The 20,283-nt window shown below is 36.0% G+C and overlaps 1 pseudogene; it reads right to left on the bottom strand.

The window, feature by feature from the left end:
* Positions 1 to 2,605: 2,605 nt before the first annotated feature.
* LOC125921527 (nuclear ubiquitous casein and cyclin-dependent kinase substrate 1-like) lies at positions 2,606 to 3,488 on the bottom strand (annotated as a pseudogene).
* Positions 3,489 to 20,283: the final 16,795 nt, after the last annotated feature.

Genomic DNA, 20,283 nt, shown 5'->3' with positions numbered 1-20,283 from the left:
GCTGAGAATACTAGAGTTCTAAGCAGAGTAGATAAACCTCACTAAACACTAGAAAACTTTTATTTCAGGCTTCAGAAAGACCAAATTTAGGAATAGGGCTATTCCAGATATGCCCAAGCCTTACAGGATCAAGCTGATCTGTGAATAAATTAATCACTTGCCAGAAGAATACTTAATATTCCTTAAAAGAGGTCAGGTAATTTGGATTTCAGCAATATAATATCCACAGTACCCAGTATACCAACAAAAATATGAAGCATGTGAATAAATCAGGAAAAATGAAGAACAGTCAGTAGACACAGATACAGAGATGACACAAAGAGCAGAATTATGAGAAAGACACTGATACCTATGATTAGCATGTTCAAATATTTAAAGGACAAAATGGATATAATAAATAAACATCTGAGAAAATCTTGGTAGAGAAAGGACAACTATCCAAAAGATGTTCTAAAACTAAAAAATACAATGTCTGAAATGAAAAAAAAAGCACAGAATGAATTGAAGACAGCCCATAAAAATGATGCAAACTGAAGCACAAACTTTAAAAGAATAAAAACAAACAAATAAACAAAGCCTCAGTTATCTACAGGTCAATATCAAGCACTGGTAAATATGTGTAAAAATGTTTTTAAAAATATCAGCCCACATATCCAGCAGTATGAAAGAACCACAATTCACATAAATGCAAAGAAAGCACACTTAGGTATATCATTGTCAAATGGCTAAAACTCAATGATAACCAGAAAAATCTTAAGAACTGCCAAATAAAAAAGACACATTATAGACACACAGCAAAAACTGACAAGAGAAACCACTGACTTTTTAAATAGGAAATTATACATTTCAGAAGACAGTGAAACAACATTTTAAAATGCTCAAATTTAAAAAAAAAAAACATGTCAATCTGGAATTCAATATATTGCACCAAAAAATATTCAAAAATAAAGAGAAAATGAAAACATTTTTGTCAAAAAAATGCTGAATTTGTTAGCAGCAGACTAAAATTCAATGTTCAAGAGAATTCTTTTGAAGGAACAGATAGCCTATAGAAACTCAATTTATGTGAAGGAATAAAGAGTAGGAATGCTTAATACATAGCTAATTTGAAATTTGCTTTTACACTTTCTTAATTTTTAAAAGACCACTGTTTAAAGTAAATAGTAATAACATCATATTTTGAAGTTTATAATATATTTAAAAGCAAATAGTATGAAACAACAGCCCAGAAATAGAAAAGCGGTAAGGAAAAGTATATTGTCAATATGTTTTACATTAAGTAAGAGGTGATAGAGCATTACTTTGAAGCAGAGGGTGATAAGTTAAAGATGTACCTTGTTTTTAAAATAAAGATAAATGAAGGAAGTGTAGTTAGTAATATAATATAGGAGATAGGTGGATTTCTAAAGGTACTTGAATAATGCAACAGAAGGCAATTTACTTAATGAAGCAGCAAACTCCTGATACCAAGCAATGGGGAAAAAACGAAAGACCAAATGGTAACATAGAAAACCAATAACAAGATGAAAACTTAAACCCAACCATAATCATAATTACATTATTGGGGGGAGTTATCTGAGTGCATATTTATGGCATAAAATAATTTCAATTTTCTGTCTTTATAAGGGAAAATCTCAAGGGTTTGTATTTGAGGTTCACATTAATTGGTATTTTATTTTCTTAAAAACTAAACGTTGTCAGTTAAGAAGAAATCCACTCTCGGGTACAGATCTTGCCATTTAAATTCTAGGTTTTGGGTTTTTTCTGATCCTTGGTAAAGTTTTACCCAAGAAATAGAATACATACATATATATTCAAAAACATGAACCATTATAAAGTGAAATAGGAAATTGAGTGATTTAAGTTTCGGCAGACCTCACCTTTTTTTTTTCTTTTTTTTTTTTCAAGTCCCTGAAAGACTGTAGCTGGACTGGTTCCAGTTCTCTTTGGGATAACAAGTGACTTGAAATTAAAAACAAAAACCAAAAAACAAAAGCAAAAACCCACAGTCTCAAACAAGGTCAGGTAATACTATTCTCTGCCCTGCTCCCAAGGCAAAAAATATGAACACTTTTAGTAACAATTCAGGATTCAGCTTTATCTCCTAACTGCCCAGTCAGTGGAAGTTCAACATCCTGATTATTTTTAGACATCTATACTTGTGTATATTGATATATAATCTTGTATTAGATTACAACTTATTTTTTCTAAGTCCAGCAATCATTTTTAACTAAAATCCTTCTACGTGTTTTGATTGCTGTTCAACTTGCTACCGTTCAGAAAAAGCAAAATTTCTATAGCGTTCATCTCAAATCTTATTGCTTTACAACTGTGGTATACCTTCCATTAAAAATAAAAAGACGAAGCAGTCAATCCAGTGATTACTCTGACATGGCTTTCATTGGGAAGGAATAGAAAAAGGGGTGATGGCAAAGAGAAAACCAATAGACAAAAAGATAATGAAACATACAATGATTTTCTTTAAGAGGGAGGGAGAGAGAGAGAGAATGTTATATTCAAGAAAAGGAAAAAACAAAATAAAACAAAACATTGAAAGCATGAAGCCATAGCCGAAAACATGTTGTATGGTAAGTAGGTTTTCTTTCTTTTTCCCTCTTTTTTCTTTTTTCTTTTTTTTAAATAAAATCTCCTCCCAAACCATCATCACTTTTTTAATCCTCCCTAGACCAGGCTTCATCTTCAGACCCTTTGTCCCCAGATTTCTCCAGTGGAGGGGCTTCAGAGGATTTCTTTTCTGGAAGGCTTTCTGGTTCCTTGACTTCTTCTTTAAGAGAAGGAATCTTTTCCCTTGAAGCCTTTGAAGCTATGGGGCCACCTGCTTTTCCTTTTGTCTTTCACAGGGCTTGGCATCACTCTAGCCTTTGGCCTGGGTCTGGGAATTTTCTTTTCTTTTCTCTCAGCTTTGGACTTCTTAACCATCATTTTCTTTTTCTTTTTTGAGCTGCCATAGTCACTATCATCAACATCTTCCACTAGGAAATCATCATTGCTGCCTGAATCTTTCTCCTGGAATGGTGCCTCTGACTCCTCTTCTTGCTCTTCTCCACTGCTCACATCTTCCATGAGCATCTCTCTGTGACTGGAAGCTGCTTAAGAGGCTGCCTGCTGTTGCTGGTGCACATTTTTAGGATCTCTTTCATCTTCACTGTCCTCTGCAGAGTGAGAATCATCCTTCTTGGTCTTCACATATTTTTCTTCTGAGTCCTCCCTGTATTCCTGTGAATTCTTTCCAGACTGCCTGTTACTTTTAGCTTCTTGGAGAGATGGTCAAATTTTCTTAGCTGGAAGAGCCTGAATCTCTTCCATAATCTTCATCAGCATCATCAGACTCCTGACACTGAAGAATCAATGACCTTTTGCTTTCTGACAGGCTGAGATGTGTTTGTTGCCAAAACAGGTCCGAATCCAGAAGCCAAAGACCAGGACCCACCCACCCCACCCCACCCCACGCACATGGTGCCACGCATCTTCAACTTTGGCATTTGGGGCCGTGGCTGCAGAACCCCAAGCTGCTGGCTTGTCAGACCCCCCCTTGATTCAGCACCCCTTAATCTGATGATTAATCACCCCACTGCCCCCACTCCCCCATCTCTTCAAAATGGATGAATCAAACCAGTCCTGATAATTATATTAAATGCCAGTAGACTAGACATTCCAATTAACAAAAACATATATCCAATCTGTCAGAAACACAGAACAATGTTCAACTCCCAATATGGCACCATTTGAGGAAAACACCAAAGAGCCACTTAGTGTCAATTTGACATTAGACCCCCTTCACCCTGGGGGTGATTCATCTTGACTAGCATTGACATATATTCTGTATATTTTCTGCTTCATAAAACCTCAACTAGCTCCAATACCCAAATGTCTACAGAGCATTGTATCTTCAAGCATAAACAATGGACAAGCAAAACCAAAGGACTAATTTTACAGTGAGAAGTATGGCAGTGGGCACACAACAATGGAATCCACTGATCTTAATGCATATACCACCACCAGAAGTTGCTGGACTGACCTTTTAATAGAGTGGCTTATTGAAGTTGTGACTGAGGCACAAGCTCAGATATGTTATTATGTGAGGATGAGCACCGCCTTCAAGGATGCAATATACACTCTTAATTTGCAACCAGTGTATGATGCTATGTCTTCAATTAATAGAAATCATGGGTCTAGAAATAAAGATGTAAAAGTGAAAGTGTTTACCTGCTTATCATCACTTTGCTTAACTCCTGCATCAAGTCTTTGCAACACTGACCTCAGTAAAGGTCTTTGTAGATCCTGATTTTCCGAATGGTTAGCTGTTCTAATTGGTACCAGCAAGAGTTTCAATAGATTTTATTCTCTGGCAATTACCTGAGAACTCTGAACTCATGCCCAGAAAAAAAAAAAAAGCAGAAACATAGAGGAATCATGGACCTGAGGGGAAGTGTCCTTGATTATCACAAGGAGCTAGAGCTACTGTTACACAACAGAGGAACAAGTTTGGTGCTCAGAGATGCACTTGAACATGTTTTGGTGCCCAATTTGCACAATCTTACCAGTTAGTGAATAAGTGTAGCAGCCACATGCAAAGAATGGCATCGTGACCAGGCTCTCAGTACCTTCAGATATGAGGTTCTTCATCATTCCCCTAAGTAAAGTTTCTAAATGAGTTTATTTTCTAGCCAAAGGTGAGGAAAATCTTGAATGGCTAGAATAAGATGGAGATGATGAATATCAGTTGTGGCCAAGAGGTTGGCTTCAGCACAAAACTTCCTAGAACATATTTCCTCTGGGAAATAAGGCCCATAGGAGTCCTAATAGATCTTTTCCCAGAAATTTCATGAAGCAAGTGAATTTAAGTGGCACGAATGATGAAATATAGTGAAATATAGATGCAGTCCTGTGCAACCCAGCATACCAGCTCTGTAGTACTGAAGGAATGAATTATTCTCCTAGCTGCTGGAAGTGTTGGTAGCAGATAGCTGTCATATGTGAGTCCTCTCTGCACACTGCTCTTAGCTAGAGAGAGCAAATTCATCCAAGGCTACATCTCCTCCTGGTGCAACCTGAGACCAACAACTGATTGATTCAGGGCCATAAACATCTGACCACTTTGCTCCAGTTCAGGACAACTTTGAAGGTCTGTCCCAGACTTTGATATTCCCATCAGATGAGCTGATGCCTTTTCACCCAACTTCTCTTAATAATCAATCTCACTTCCACTACTTTCACCATAGGTAGGTATTTACTGCAAGAGAACACTCTGCACTAAGCTTTCTGCAAGTTAATCTGTCTCAGAGTTGGATCTGTACCTCCTATACACAGAAAACTGCAAAATCACTGATGAAAAGAAATTAAGAACTATCTAAATAAGTGAAAAATATATTTAATATATTGCAAGGGTCAATATTGCTAAGATGTCCCATAGTGTCCTTCGGATTCAGTGTGCTTCCATGAAATTTTTTTGCAATTTTTTGGTAGAATCTGGGAAAGTGATTCTAAATTGTGTATGTAAACATGTGTATCCAAATGGTCTAAAACAATCTTGACAAAGACGACGTTGGAGGATTTATATTATGTGACTTTAAGATTTAGCATAAGGTGCATTAATCAAGACAATGTAGATTGGTGTAAGGATGAAAAAAATAAATTCAATAAAACTAAAAAGACTTAGAAATAGACCTAATATATACTCAATTAATGAATTTTCTACAAAGACTTTAAATGCAATATAGTGGAGAATAAAAATCTTCCTGACAAAAAATGCTAAAATAGGCAACATTCCTAAGGAAAAGAGGACATTGACCCCCATACCACTATTTTACTACATTCAAAAAAGATAATTTGAGATGGGTTGTAGATCTAAAAATACACACCAAAATTATAAAACTTAGAGAAAAAATTGTTGGAAAATTTCTCTAAGCCCTTTAAGTTTCTTGGCTAGAACATAAAATGCATGAAACACCAAAAGAAAACAAAAAGATAAATTGGATTCCATCAAAATCGAAACAGTTGCTCATCTAAAAACACCTGGTAAAAAAAGAAAAGGCAAGCCACAGCCTGGGAAAGATATTCAGAACACTTGTAAAGAAACTGTATCCAGGATATATAAAGATCTCTTATAATTAATTAACAACAATAAAAGAACCAAAAAATTTTAAATGGGCATAAGACTTGAATAAACACCATACAAAGGAAAATAAGGAAGATATACAAAAGGCAAATAAATACATTATAAAGTGCTCTGAATCATAAGTCATCAAGGAAATGAAAATTCAAAATACAATGAGATGTCATTTCACAACTAGAATGGTTAAAATGTTTAAAATGTTTGATAACCTGAAATACTGACATTTTGGAGCAACCAAAATTCTCAGACATTGCTGGTGGAAAAATGGCTAGTTCTTACAAAGTTAAACCTAGATTTGTCCTTTAATTTAGCAATCCCATTCATTGGTATTTGACCAAGTAAACTGAAATGTATGTCAAACAAAATATTTCTTTAAAAATATTCATAATGGTTTTATTCATAATAGCTCAAAGCTAGAAACAATACAGATATCCATCATTAGCAAAATAAATAAATAGCATATTCATACAATGGAATACTACTCAGTAATAAAAAGAATGACCTAGGAACTTGGATGATTCCAAAACCTATTCCCATTTAATGAATTTTTATAACAGACAAAACTAATGTCACGATAAAAATTAGACTATAGTTGCCTCTGAGGGTTTGACTCAGAAAGAAAAGGAAGACAGTTCCTAGGATGCTGAAAACATCCCATCTTGATAGGGATGAGGATAATACAAGCATATGCATTTGTCATTTACTCTACATTTAAGATGAGTGTATTTCCCTGAATAAAAATTATACTTCAGGGGCGCCTGGGCGGCTCAGTTGGTTAAGCATCCCATTTTGGCTCAGATCACGATCTCACAGTTCATGCGTTCCAGCCCCGCATTGGGTTCTGTGCTGACAGCTCAGAGCCTGGAGCTTGCTTCGAGTTCTGTGTCTCCCTCTCTCCCTTGGCCCCTCCCCCACTCATGCTCGGTCTCTCTCAAAAACGAATAAACATTTAAAAAATTATAAAAAATTATACTTTAAAAAATGTAATAGGAGGTAGAATTATACGTCATGAAGCTACTAAGAGGCAACACATTGAAATATTTCTGGGAAGGTCAAAGCCAAATTATAAGTGGTTTGTTTTTAGTGACCACATAACTCAATTTCATCTCTACCTCCTTATAAAATGTTTCTCCTCTTGGGGCGCCTGGGTGGCTCAGTCGGTTAAGCCTCTGACTTCGGCTCAGGTCATGATCTCACAGTCCGTGGGTTCGAGCCCCGCGTCGGGCTCTGTGCTGACAGCTCAGAGCCTGGAGCCTGTTTCGGATTCTGTGTCTCCTTCTCTCTGTGACCCTCCCCCATTCATGCTCTGTCTCTCTCTGTCTCAAAACTAAACGTTAAAAAAAAAAAAATTAAAATGTTTCTCTTCTTGTCAGTCAGCAGATAACTATTTGGTGAGCTTTCACTATTTTCTAAGCGTTGTAATCTCAGATGTCCTATGCCCCATATGTCATGGCAGATAGCTAACTTTAAGTTAGCTATCTAACTTAAATTACATACTGAGTAATTAAGTTACATACTGGGTTTTTTTTATATTATATGAAATTTATTGTCAAATTAGTTTCCATACATTACCCAGTGCTCATCCCAAAAGATGCCCTCTTCAATGCCCATCACCTACCCTTCCCTCCCTCCCACCCCCCATCAACCCTCAGTTTGCTCTCAGTTTTTAAAAGTCTCTTAAGCTTTGGCTCTCTCTCCCACTCTACCCTCTTTTTTTTCTTTTTTTTTCCTTCCCCTCCCCCATGGTTTTCTGTTAAGTTTCTCAGGATCCACATAAGAGTGAAACCATATGGTATCTGTCTTTCTCTGTATGGCTTATTTCACTTAGCATAACACTCTCCAGTTCCATCCACATTGCTACAAAGGTTCCTCAAAAAATTAAAAATAGACCTACCCTATGACCCAGCAGTAGCGCTGCTAGGAATTTACCCAAGGGATACAGGAGTGCTGATGTATAGGGGCACTTGCACCCCAATGTTTATAGCAGCACTCTCAACAGCCAAATTGTGGAAAAAGCCTAAATGTCCATCAACTGATGAACGGATAAAGAAATTGTGGTTTATATACACAATGGAGTACTACATGGCAATGAGAAAGAATGAAATATGGCCGTTTGTAGCAACATGGAAGTTACATACTGTTTGAACTTAGTATGGTCCCTTTTCTTTATCATCTGGAAGAACATTAGCAAAATTAATATGGAAGAAAAAAATCAACTGTTGAAAACTGTTGATCGGTGATATAACAGTTGGGGGGATTTTTTCGTTTGGGAAATTCCTAGCCCTCATGAAATAACTGAAGTCATGTTCTTCAAGTTGAATCCTTTTCAATTCTCAGATAGTTTAATGAAAGCACAAAAACAAAATAGGACTTGTTCAGAGTTTTACTTCACTGTCATGTAGAGTGTGCCTTGCTGGAAGTTTAAGCATCATGGGAAGAGCTTGATAAATATGTAGATTTTGCTTCCTATCTTGAAAACTATTTTAGTAAGACTATGCAGCCAGGTTCTTAAAATAGCATTACAAAAAGCTAGATTTTAGAAATAAATACAGAAAAATTCTGTGGAATAAAAAAGAAAAGTCTACATGGAAGATTGCTATAGACTGTGTCCCCCAAAACTTTGTATGTTGAAACCTAACACACAATGTGATAGTATTTGGAGGTGGGGCCTCTGGGAGGTGATTAGATCAAGAGGGTGGAGTTCTCATGAATGGAATTAATGTTTTATTAAAAAGAGACCCCAGAGAGATCCCTTGCCACCACGCATGGACACAGACATTGAAAAGACAACCATATATAGGAGCGACTGGGTGGATCAGTCAGTTAAGCATCCGACTTTGGCTCAGGTCATCATCTCACAGTTCATGGGTTTGAACCCCATGTCAGGCTCGGCACTGACAGGTAGAAGCCTGGAGCCTACTTCAGATGCTGTCTCCCCTCTCTCTGCCCCTGCCCCACTTGTGCACATTGTCTCTCTCTCTCTCTTTCTCTCTCTCTCTCTCTCTCTCTCTCAAAAATAAATAAATAAACATATAAACATTTAAAAAAAAGAAGAAGAAGAAAAAGAAAAGACAACCATATATGAACCAGGAAGCAGAACCTCACCAGCAAATTTTCCGGTGCCTTCATCTTGGACTTCCCAGCCTCCAGAACTTTGAGATATGAGAAATACGTTTCTATTGTTTATAAGGCACCCAGTATATGGTATTCTTTTATAGCAGCCAGAGTAGATTAAGACCGAGATCATCACAGACAAAAACCATGGCTGTGTGGATGATTTTTCTCTTCCCAGGATTTACACCTCCCTCTTGGTTCTCTTTTGGCTTTATTTCAGCCTCAAGGGACACCAGGTTGTCTACTTGCTGCAAGACCCAAAAATGGACAAAAAACTCACTTCCCATCTTGCTCCTTGCTTAACAAAGCTAAAATCTGAAAATAACTTTACTAAGAACTAAGGAGAAAGTAAAGGAAAATAAAGAAAATGCAAAATTAGAAAAGGCCTGGACTAATAAAATACAGATTTCTGATTCAAACATAGTTAAATTGAAGCCACAAGTTAACTGGTCCAATTTACCAACATTCAGGCCAGGGTTTTGCTCACTTCCTCCAACACATTCTGCTGATTAGACAGTCATCTGGGTTTGGAAAACAAAACAAAACACAAAAATCCTTTTTTAAGCTTACAAATTATTACTTATGGAGGCTGTCTATTATACATTTTAATTAGACATTCCTTGTTTCCCCTCCCCCCCAATACAAAGCTGAGATAAGTGGGGAGGATCAGGGTTGAGCAGACAGTTTTGGAGCAAAAAAACACAGTAGGGAAACAGGTCAGAGTCTCAGCTTTTAGCAACTCCTTACATGCACATGCTGTAGGCCTGAAGTGCCCTTTAAAAAGCAACTAGTCCTTTTTACACTCGGAGTCTTTCTTTAGTCCCCCACGTTTAAAGACTCTCCCTCTCTTCTCCTGGCTTTTTAATTCTCTTTGTATGGCTTCTTCTGAACAGTGACTGAGTTGGCCAGTCTGTGACTTGGCTGTAAATTACTCCCCTGTAAGTTTCCTCTCATTTGATTGGCTTCAATCTCTATAGCCTGGCCTCTTCCCTGATCTTGGCCTAGACTCCAAAACACTGCACTGTAGCCTAGTCTGTGCTGAGGGGCTCCTCCTTGTCTGAAAGTTGACTCAGATGCATGAGGAGATGAAATACAGACCTCCGTATGAGCGAATCACTATCAGGGCATGGAGGATGTGAGTAAGGGTTGTGTGTGGGGATTCTAAGTTGAAAAGGAATAAAGAAAGGGAAGTGGAAGACTTAGAATTTTGTTTGACCCTGGGAATTACATCTGCTTACAACACATATCAAATCATTTTTGTTTTCCCTGATGACGAGAACGCCAGAGGTTTCTGACCTCATGGGTATTTAAGCTCTTAGTTGCCCACACACCTCACTGTTTTTCCTCTATCACCTTGAAGGGACCTTCGTATTCCCCATCCCAGGATTTAATCCTTGGCTTTCTGCTCTTCTCTCTGAGCGCTATTTAAATCATCCTTCCATTTATGTATTTTCAAATTCTGTCCCTATGCTTTCAATTTCTAACTCTGTAGTTTATGTTCAGCACTATTCCTCCCACTCTCTATTTTCCTTGAAAACAAATGTCACTTGACCTATGGCTCCCAATAGCTACCTTCCCCCTGCTGATAGAATTATTTGCTGACAAATTTATTGGAAAGACAAGAATTATTTGCTGACAAAATTATTTGAAAGATTTTATGTCCAAAGCATATGTTTTCTTTTTGTAGTTTCTTACATACTGCCATCTGGTTTCTGTTCCTGCTTTATCTCCCTCTACATTCTCTCTTAGACCTCTTTGTTGCATTAAAAACTAGGAAAGCTGCTTCACTGAAGACCATGAAAAACTTTTAGTAAATTTCCCTTCTTCCTGTGTTGCTTAAGCCAAGTAGAGCAGGGATATATTATGAAGAAAAGTAGTACTATTAATGCTAGGTATGAATCAGAAAGCTGCCTCCCTCCCAGTTCAAGTTAACATGCCTTGATTGAGGTCTTACTATTTCCCAGACACTTTATTTAAATGCTAGAGAAGTAAAGGTGAGGGGGGAAAAGATGGATTGTTGAATTCCTGGATGATAACTAAATTCTTGAAAAGAATTCAAAAATTATTTTGAGCATTTTATCAGGGTGAACTTGAGTTCTAAAACTCTATTTGCAAAGGCATAATAGAAATATCTTTGCCAGGGGCACCTGGGACGCTCAGTCAGTTGAGCGTCCAGCTTCAGTTCAGATCATGATCTCATGGTTCATGGGTTCAAGCCCCACATTGGGCTCTGTACTGACAGCTCAGAGCCTGGAGCCTGCTTCAGATTCTGTGTCTCCCCCTCTCTCTTCTTCTCTTCTCTCTCTTCTGCTTGCATTCTGTTTCTCTCTGTCTCTCAAAAATAAATAAAACATTAAAAAATTTTTTAAAGAAATATCTTTGCCACAATCTTAATATCAACAAAACAAAACTCATTAGCCTCCCTTTGCTTGTTCCTGAAAATATCATTTTATTTTTTACTAATGCAACTCCTTATCATATTTTTATCTCTTTTTTTTTTTTTTTTTACATCCCTTCATGTATAATCAGTCATCAGCTACATTTTCTGAAGTCTAAGTACTATACTGGTAATGCCTCTCATGGAATTGATTCACTGAGTGGAGTTTTGCTTTTTAAATATACATAAAATAATGTAGTATCATTAATGTCAGAAAACTAAAATTTAAGGTTAGGATCAACAGAAAATACAAAGTGGGATATTTCATGCTGGAAAAGAAATGATCCGCCCAAGAAAATGATTTAAAAACTGTGAAACTTTTTGAACCTAACAAAAGGAGAAATTAACATTCTTACAACCATCATGGGAAATTTAGCGTACTTTTTTCCAGAAACTAGTAGATAAAATAGACCAATATTGGGGCGCCTGGGTGGCTCAGTTGGTTAAGCGGCTGACTTCGGCTCAGGTCATGATCTCGCGGTCCGTGAGTTCGAGCCCCGCGTCGGGCTCTGTGCTGACAGCTCAGAGCCTGGAGCCTGTTTCAGATTCTGTGTCTCCCTCTCTCTGACCCTCCCCTGTTCATGCTCTGTCTCTCTCTGTCTCAAAAATAAATAAACGTTAAAAAAAATAAAAAATAAATAATAAATAAAATAGACCAATATTTACAAGACAAAAGGGCGATTTAAGTAACATAAAAAGTAAACACTACTGCGTTCAAAATGCAATACACATTAAATTGAAATGCACATACAGTATTTACAAAGAATGACCATATATCAAGTCAAGGAAGAAAGCCCCAAAAGTAAAAATTAAGAAAAGTATTTTATGCATACAAGTTATAATCACTATTAACGCAAAAAGCAAGTATAAAACTCAATAACCATTCAAGTAAAACAAATCAAAAAACAGATTAAAAATCTGGCAAACTAGGAAGATAATAAAATTCTCTTATTCTAACACTGCATGTTTATTGGAAGTCCAAGATGTATATAATGCTTGAAACCGCTAATGGAAAACATTCTACACTTTCCTACTAAAGTCAGAAACAGAACTGTAATTTCTGCTATCGCTATTAATATCTATCACTATACTTGAGGTTTTAGGCAATGCAATAAAATAAGAATAAGAAATAAATAAAATAAATAAGAAAAGAAGTGAAACTGGAAAGATAATTTTGTATATATTATTAATATATGTGAGAGGGGAAAGCCACTATATTTATAATAAAACTAATAAAGTGGGTTTAGCACTTTAGGATTAAAGTACAATGTATAAAATATCAATAGTTTTTCTAAATCCTGCCAATAGAAGACAGAAAATCACTTCCACAGTGATAACAACAAATGTAAAGTGCTTAGGGATACACTTCATTAGAAAGATGAGTATTCAACTTATGATAGTAGAAAATTTTCAGAGTAAATTCTCAGAAAACAAAATGTAAAAATATACTAAAATTTATAAAATTAAAAATTCAAACATGACCAACAAAACTAAAACTGAATTACATGAAAATATTTAGGATAATAACAAAAAATGTTAGATAAGAGTGACTCAGGGAAAATAAGTAAGAGAAGGATTAAATAAAATATCAGAATGAAAAAGAAATATATTTAGAGATAGAATAGAATAGGAATTTAAAAACTGAAAAAAAAGTATTTTGATTTCTAAAGAGAAAATTATAAAAATATATGGAATGGCACAAGAATTCCTGAATAAATAGGTGTAACATCTTCATTGATGGTAAGTCTCAGCATAGTTTTTCTTAATTAATACAAAAAGTCGATGCAATGTAAAATAGTAAAATCAATATCCATTAGGATTTAATAGAATTTTGTCGACTGATTCTACATTTCATATAAAAGATAAATCTGTAGGAATTTGAAGATGAACAATAAGGAGAATCTGTCTTACCTACCAAATGTCAAATATACTTTAAAAGTACTATGGTATTTATGTAAGAATAGACAATGAAACCCATAAAACTAAATACAACATTCAGAAAGAGGCCCATGATTAAGTATTTGGAAAAGATGGCACTTAATATCAGGGAAGAAAAGAAACATTATTCATAAATGGTGTTGGAAAATTAGTTGAATATTTGGACAAATAAGTTAGCTCTCACCTCAGACTTTTCACAAATATAAATTTTAGGTGCATTCAAGAAAAATATAAAATTAAATATTATAGTGTTATAGGAAAATATAAGGTAATGCTTTCTTGAATGTAGGCTAGGGTAGAAGACAAAAAAAGGAAAAGTTATAAATAAATAAAAATTCATGGACTAAACTAAAATTAATCACATGAATTCCACTGACACAGCATCAATAAAGTTAATGAACCAGTATTTCCAGCTATTGACCTTATGCTGATACTTGCTAATGATGTGTCTATCTTTAAAAAATGAACATGAGCACCTGATCGTATAACATGCCACAGATACAAACTTCTGGTTAAATCAGTAAATCGATAAGCAAATAATTCCACTAAATGTTTTAAATGGGCATATTGAAAAGTACACAAAATCCATTTCCTGGATTTTGGTAACAAAGTACCCATTTAAGGTATCATACTTGTAGAATTATTTCCTAGGTAAAATAGATAAATCTTAAGCAAGCAATTTATTATTGTTTAAAAGTAAGAACATAGGTCCATCTCAGAATTACAGTTGCCAAATTAGTAAACTTTCATAGCAGCTAAGCCAGTATTTTTCTAGCTTCATTGAGGTACAATTGACAAAAGTTATATATACTTATGGTGTAAAACATGTTTGATATATGTATATGTTGTGAAATGATTATTACAATCAAGCTAATTAACATATCCATAATTTCTTTTGATTTTTTTGTAACTACATGAGTTCTTTGGGGGATTCCTTTTTTTATTTTTTTTCATTTTTAATCTTTTTTTTTTCATTTTATTTTTTTTAATTTACATCCAAATTAGTTAGCATATAGTGCAACAATGATTTCAGAAGTAGATTCCTTAATGCCCGTTACCCATTTAGCCCATCCCCTCTCCCACAGCCCCTCCAGTAACCCTCTGTTTGTTCTCCATATTTAAGAGTCTCTTATGTTTTGCCCCCCTCCCTATTTTTATATTATTTTTGCTTCCCTTCCCTTATGTTCATCTGTTCGGTGTCTTAAAGTCCTCATATGAGTGAAGTCATATGATATTTGTCTTTCTCTGACTAATTTCACTTAGCAGAATACCCTCTAGTTCTATCCACGTAGTTGCAAATGACAAGATTTCATTCTTTCTGATTGCTGAGTAATACTCCATTGTATATATATACCACATCTTCTTTATCTATTCATCCGTCGATGGACATTTGGGCTCTTTCCATACTTTGGCTATTGTTGATAGTGCTGCTATCAACATTGGGGTGCATGTGTCCCTTCAAAACAGCACACCTGTATCCCTTGGATAAATACCTAGTAGTGCAATTGCTGAGTCGTAGGGTAGTTCTATTTTTAATTTTTTGAGGACCCTCCATACTGTTTTCCAGAGTGACTGCACCAGCTTGCATTCCCACCAGCAATGCAAAAGAGATCCTCTTTCTCTGCATCCTTGCCAACATCTATTGTTGTCTGAGGTGTTAATGTTACCCATTCTGACAGGTATAAGGTGGTATCTCATTGTGGTTTTAATTTGTATTTCCCTGATGATGACTGATGTTGAGCATTTTTTCATGTGTCGGTTGGCCATCTGGATATCTTCTTTGGAGAAGTGTCTATTCACGTCTTTTGCCCATTTCTTCACTGGATTATTTGTTTTTTGCGTGCTGAGTTGGATAAGTTCTTTATAGATTTTGGATACTAACCCTTTATCTGGTATGTCATTTGCAAATATCTTCTCCCATTTTGTCGGTTGCCTTTTAGTTTTGCTGACGGTTTCCTTCACTGTGCAGAAGCTCTTTATTTTGATGAGATCCCAATAGTTCATTTTTGCTTTTGTTTCCCTTGCCTCCGGAGACGTGTTGAATAAGAAGTTGCTGCAGCCAAGGTCAAAGAGGTTTTTGCTTGCTTTCTCCTCGAGGATTTTGATGGCTTCCTGTCTTACATTTAGGTCTTTCATCCATTTTGAGTTTATTTTTGTGTATGGTGTGAGAAAGTGGTCCAGGTTCATTCTTCTGCATATTGCTGTCCAGTTTTCCCAGCACCACTTGCTGAAGAGACTGTCTTTATTCCATTGGATATTCTTTCCTGCTTTGTCACAGATTAGTTGGCCATATATTTCTGGGTCCATTTCTGGGTTCTCTATTCTGTTCCATTGATCTGAGTGTCCGTTTTTGTGCCATGGGGGATTCCTTTATATAACATTCCATAGCTGTTTTTAAAACCAATTTTCATGAAATATGTTATTTTAATCATTAACATATATTGATCAAGAGATCTGGGAGAGAAAAAAAATGAAGTGATAGTGTAGAGAAATGGTAAAACAGATGAGAAAAATTCATGATCAAATGCCATAATGTTTCAAAAAAAAATAATTCATAAGTAAGCAGCAGACAAGATCTTATTTTGTTTTAAATAGGAAAAATAAAAACGTAAACAAGATGAAAGTAATTCTAATCATGTAATAAACAGAAAACATGGATAAGAACAAAGTACAGGAAAATGTAACATTAAATTGGTAACCAACTTAATAAGTAATTTGAGTAAATGTACAGTGTAGTAAATAATTAAGAAAAGATATAAGAAATTCCTAAAGGAATAATTGTGGAATAAGACTAACTCATTAAGGTACTCAGAAATTCATTCAGGCACACTCCTGGAAAACACATAACTGGAAGAATCCACAATAGACCAACTGCAAAGTTGGAAGATTATACTGAAGATGTCATCCTAACTTCAGCTAGCACAAGAGACATTTTACATATTTATTAGCTCAATTCCATTCAACAAATAGAAATATTAATAATATTAATATAAGGCACCATGTATTACTGTTTCCCATATGCCTGGCCTGTAATAAATAGTTCAAATACTCATTTAATTCTCATAAAATATAAAGGTAGAAATTAATATCCTATAATCATACAGCTAGTAAGCAATAGAGGTATGAATAATTCAGGCATTTTTTTTAACCCAAAGCTTATTTTTAATTGCCTTTTTGATACCTTCTAGTTTTTTTAATATGAAATTTATTGTCAAATTGATTTCCATACAACACCCAGTGCTCATCTGATACCTTCTAGTTTTATTAATGTTTGTACAATACTACACAGCATTATTGTCTTTAAAATTATTTCCATTACATACTATGTGTCCAGCCTTGAATGAGTGTACTTACGAATTCTGAGAATACATAGCCTTATACTTCAATGGTATAAACACACTTATATTAAAAGTTTATGATTAAGGGAACTTGAATACAGAGCTCTGCTTTAGTGGTCTTTGTCTCTCCCCAGTCTCTATCACAAGATGGGATGATAATAATTTTTCATCAATTCAAGAGTGCCAAAAAGAGCAGGGCAAGTACAAGGGGTTAGTGGAAATCATAAAGGGGAAAGTGAAAATAAGCTTCACATGTTTTGTGAAGGTTTCACAAAAAAAAGGAAACTTTCAGAAACTATTCACGGACCAAAAGTCAGTTGTATTTTGAGAATGCATCATGCTTCTCTCTCCCTCAACGATATTAGTTTCCTAGGACTTCTATAACAAAGTACCACAAGCTGGGGGGCTTAAGCAACATAAATTTATCTTTTGGACATGCTGGGGGTCAGAAATCTCTAAAATCCAGGTGCCAGCAGGGCTGCTTCCTTCTGAACCTGTAGGAGGGAATCCTTCCTTGTCTCTTCAGGCTTCTGGGGTTTGCCAGCCATCGTTGGTGTTCCTTGCCCTGTGCCAGGGAAACTCCTGTCTCTGCCTCCATCGTCACGTGGTCTTCTCCTCTGTGTGTTTGTATCTCTGTCCAAATTTCCCTCTTGTTATAAGAACACCAGCTGTATTGGATTCAGAGTCCACCCTAATGATATTAACTAGGGCACATCTTCCAAAACAAGGTCACGTTATGAGGTAGTGGGAGTTAGGACTTTGACACCTCTTTTGGGGGGACACAATTCAACCCATAATACTCACCCCATTCTATCTAATCCTCCTCCCAACCCTATTGATTCTAGCTCCGAAGAGCTCTTTCATCCATCGTCCCTACTTGAGCTCTACTGCTTTCTCCTGGTCCACCTGAGCTACTGGGATAACCCTTAACCAGGCTGCCTCTTTCCCCTCTTCCACCATCCAGTCCATTCTTACATATTAACTCGTCATCTTTCAACATGTCCATATGGGGTCTCACATACACACACCCACAAAAACCCCTTCATTTGTTTCCTTTTACACTTACACTAAAATCCAAACACTTTGCTGGATCTACAACTCCTCGCATCTCTGGGCCTCCACCTGCCTCTTTAACATGATCTTTAAGCCATTCTTTTCCTCACTGACTTTTTAGTATTGCTCTAAAAATCCTGTTTGTTGCACTTAACCTGCATTTAAGACTGTTCATATATATGTAACAATGCATATATAAATTATATCTACAACTAGATATATATAGTTATACACATAAAATCACATCTAGAACTAGGACTATAAATTACATCGAGGAACTGCAGTTTGTTGTATATTTTTGTTGGTTTCATATGCTAAAAGTGGGCTGGGGATTGGAATGCCCGTTGAGCAAGCTCATTCACAGCAGTCATCACACAGCATATGCACCTGCTCTTTTCTACCAGTGAAGAGAGATTACATAAGTGACTTTAGACAATAACAAACAAGATATGGACATTCTAGCAGATATTTGATACATATCTGTTTTAGTTTCAACAAAGTATAGATATTATTTTAGATACTCAAGTTGATACTTTGCCATTTATAGTTATTAAATTGCATTATTTTTTTTTATTTTTTTTTTAACGTTTTTTTTTTTAATTTTTGCGACAGAGAGAGACAGAGCATGGACGGGGGAGGGGCAGAGAGAGAGGGAGACACAGAATCGGAAACAGGCTCCAGGCTCTGAGCCATCTGCCCAGAGCCTGACGCGGGGCTGGAACTCTCGGACCGCGAGATCGTGACCTGAGCGGAAGTCGGACGCTTAACCGACTGAGCCACCCAGGCACCCCTTAAATTGCATTATTGATTGAAACATCAATTTATTGGCTTTTTAAAAAAATGTTTATTTTTGAGAGAGCAGGGGTGGAGCAGGGAGAGACAGAGAGTGCAGGACAGAGGGCGGAGCAGAGAGAGAGACCACAGGAGAGAGGATCCAAAGCAGGCTCTGCACTGACAGCAGCAAGCCTGATGCGGGGCTCCAACTCATGAACAGTAAGATCATGACTTGAGCTGAAGTCGGAGCTTAACCGACTGAGCCACCCAGGTGTCCTAATTTTTTGGCTTTTTAAAGATAATATGAAGCTTTTAACAAGTTAATTTAAAACAACTAAGACTTGGGGCCAGCCTGGGTGGCTCAGTCAGTTATGCATCCAACTCTTGATTTAGGCTCAGGTCATATCTCACAGTTTATGAGTTAAAGCCCTGCATCGGACTCTGTACTGGAAGCCCAAAGCTTGTTTGAGGTTCTCCTTCTCTCTCTGCCTCTCCCCTACTCAAGCTCGCTCTCTCTCTCTCTCTCCCTCTCAAAATAAATAAATGAACATTAAAAAAAAGAAATTTTAAAAAAGCAAAACAATTAAGCCTCATGCTATTGACACTTTGGGCCAGATCTTTTTCTCTCTTGGCGAGACTGCTCATATTATGGGATATTTAGCAGCACATGTGGCTTTGACCTACGAAATGCCAGTTGCTCTGTTTTCCCTCAGTGTGACAGTCAAAACTGTCTTCAGATATTGCCAAATGTCTCCTGGGGAGAACACAAAATTGTACCCAGTTTTGAACTGCTGATATAGATAGGATAACACAAGAGGGAGAAGTCCAAATCTTGCTTTTAAAAAATAGAAACAGAAAGTAATACCAAAAATACATAATTTTCATTTCTTGATCATTTTCTGTATTAAATTTTAGGAATATATTTTCAAATTTTATGTTTTTAGAAAATATTTATAAGGATGAGTCTCATCTAAGCAATCTATTTCCAACAGTAATTGGCACCTATTTGTACATTTGCTCCTTTAAACAAAGTAGTTTCTCTACATTATGAGACCTCATAATATAAAGAGGTAAATTTTAAATAATCTTATTTTCATATGTAACTATAAATTTTAATGTTTCGATTTCCAATTTATATAAATTTAAAAATAGCTTCCCTGTCTCTTTAAATTCTTTACAATTTTTCATTTATATCACTTAATGTCAATAGTGATGTTAGCCTCAAGAAACTAAAATTTTCACTTGTAAAGATACCACTTTTCCACAAAAATAAATCTAGCTATTAAAATAAAATGGCAAAATACTTATCTTGTTTCTAACAAATGTGAGAGAAATAATTAGTCGTTAATATGCTCTGCAATAATAGTGATTATGAGGTAAATTATATTTTTAATTCCATCATCGTATTAGCTTCAAATCAGGCTCTTGCCCCATCCTTAACAAAACAGTGAGAGTGATGGTCCTCAGACATTTTTTCTGCTTCAACTTTCTTC

This window comes from Panthera uncia, chromosome C2 (genome assembly GCF_023721935.1).
Source record: "Panthera uncia isolate 11264 chromosome C2, Puncia_PCG_1.0, whole genome shotgun sequence".
Classification (NCBI taxonomy): Eukaryota; Metazoa; Chordata; class Mammalia; order Carnivora; family Felidae; genus Panthera; species Panthera uncia.
The sequence above is the reverse complement of the archived record's forward strand: the minus strand, read 5'-3'. Positions and strand labels throughout refer to the sequence as shown.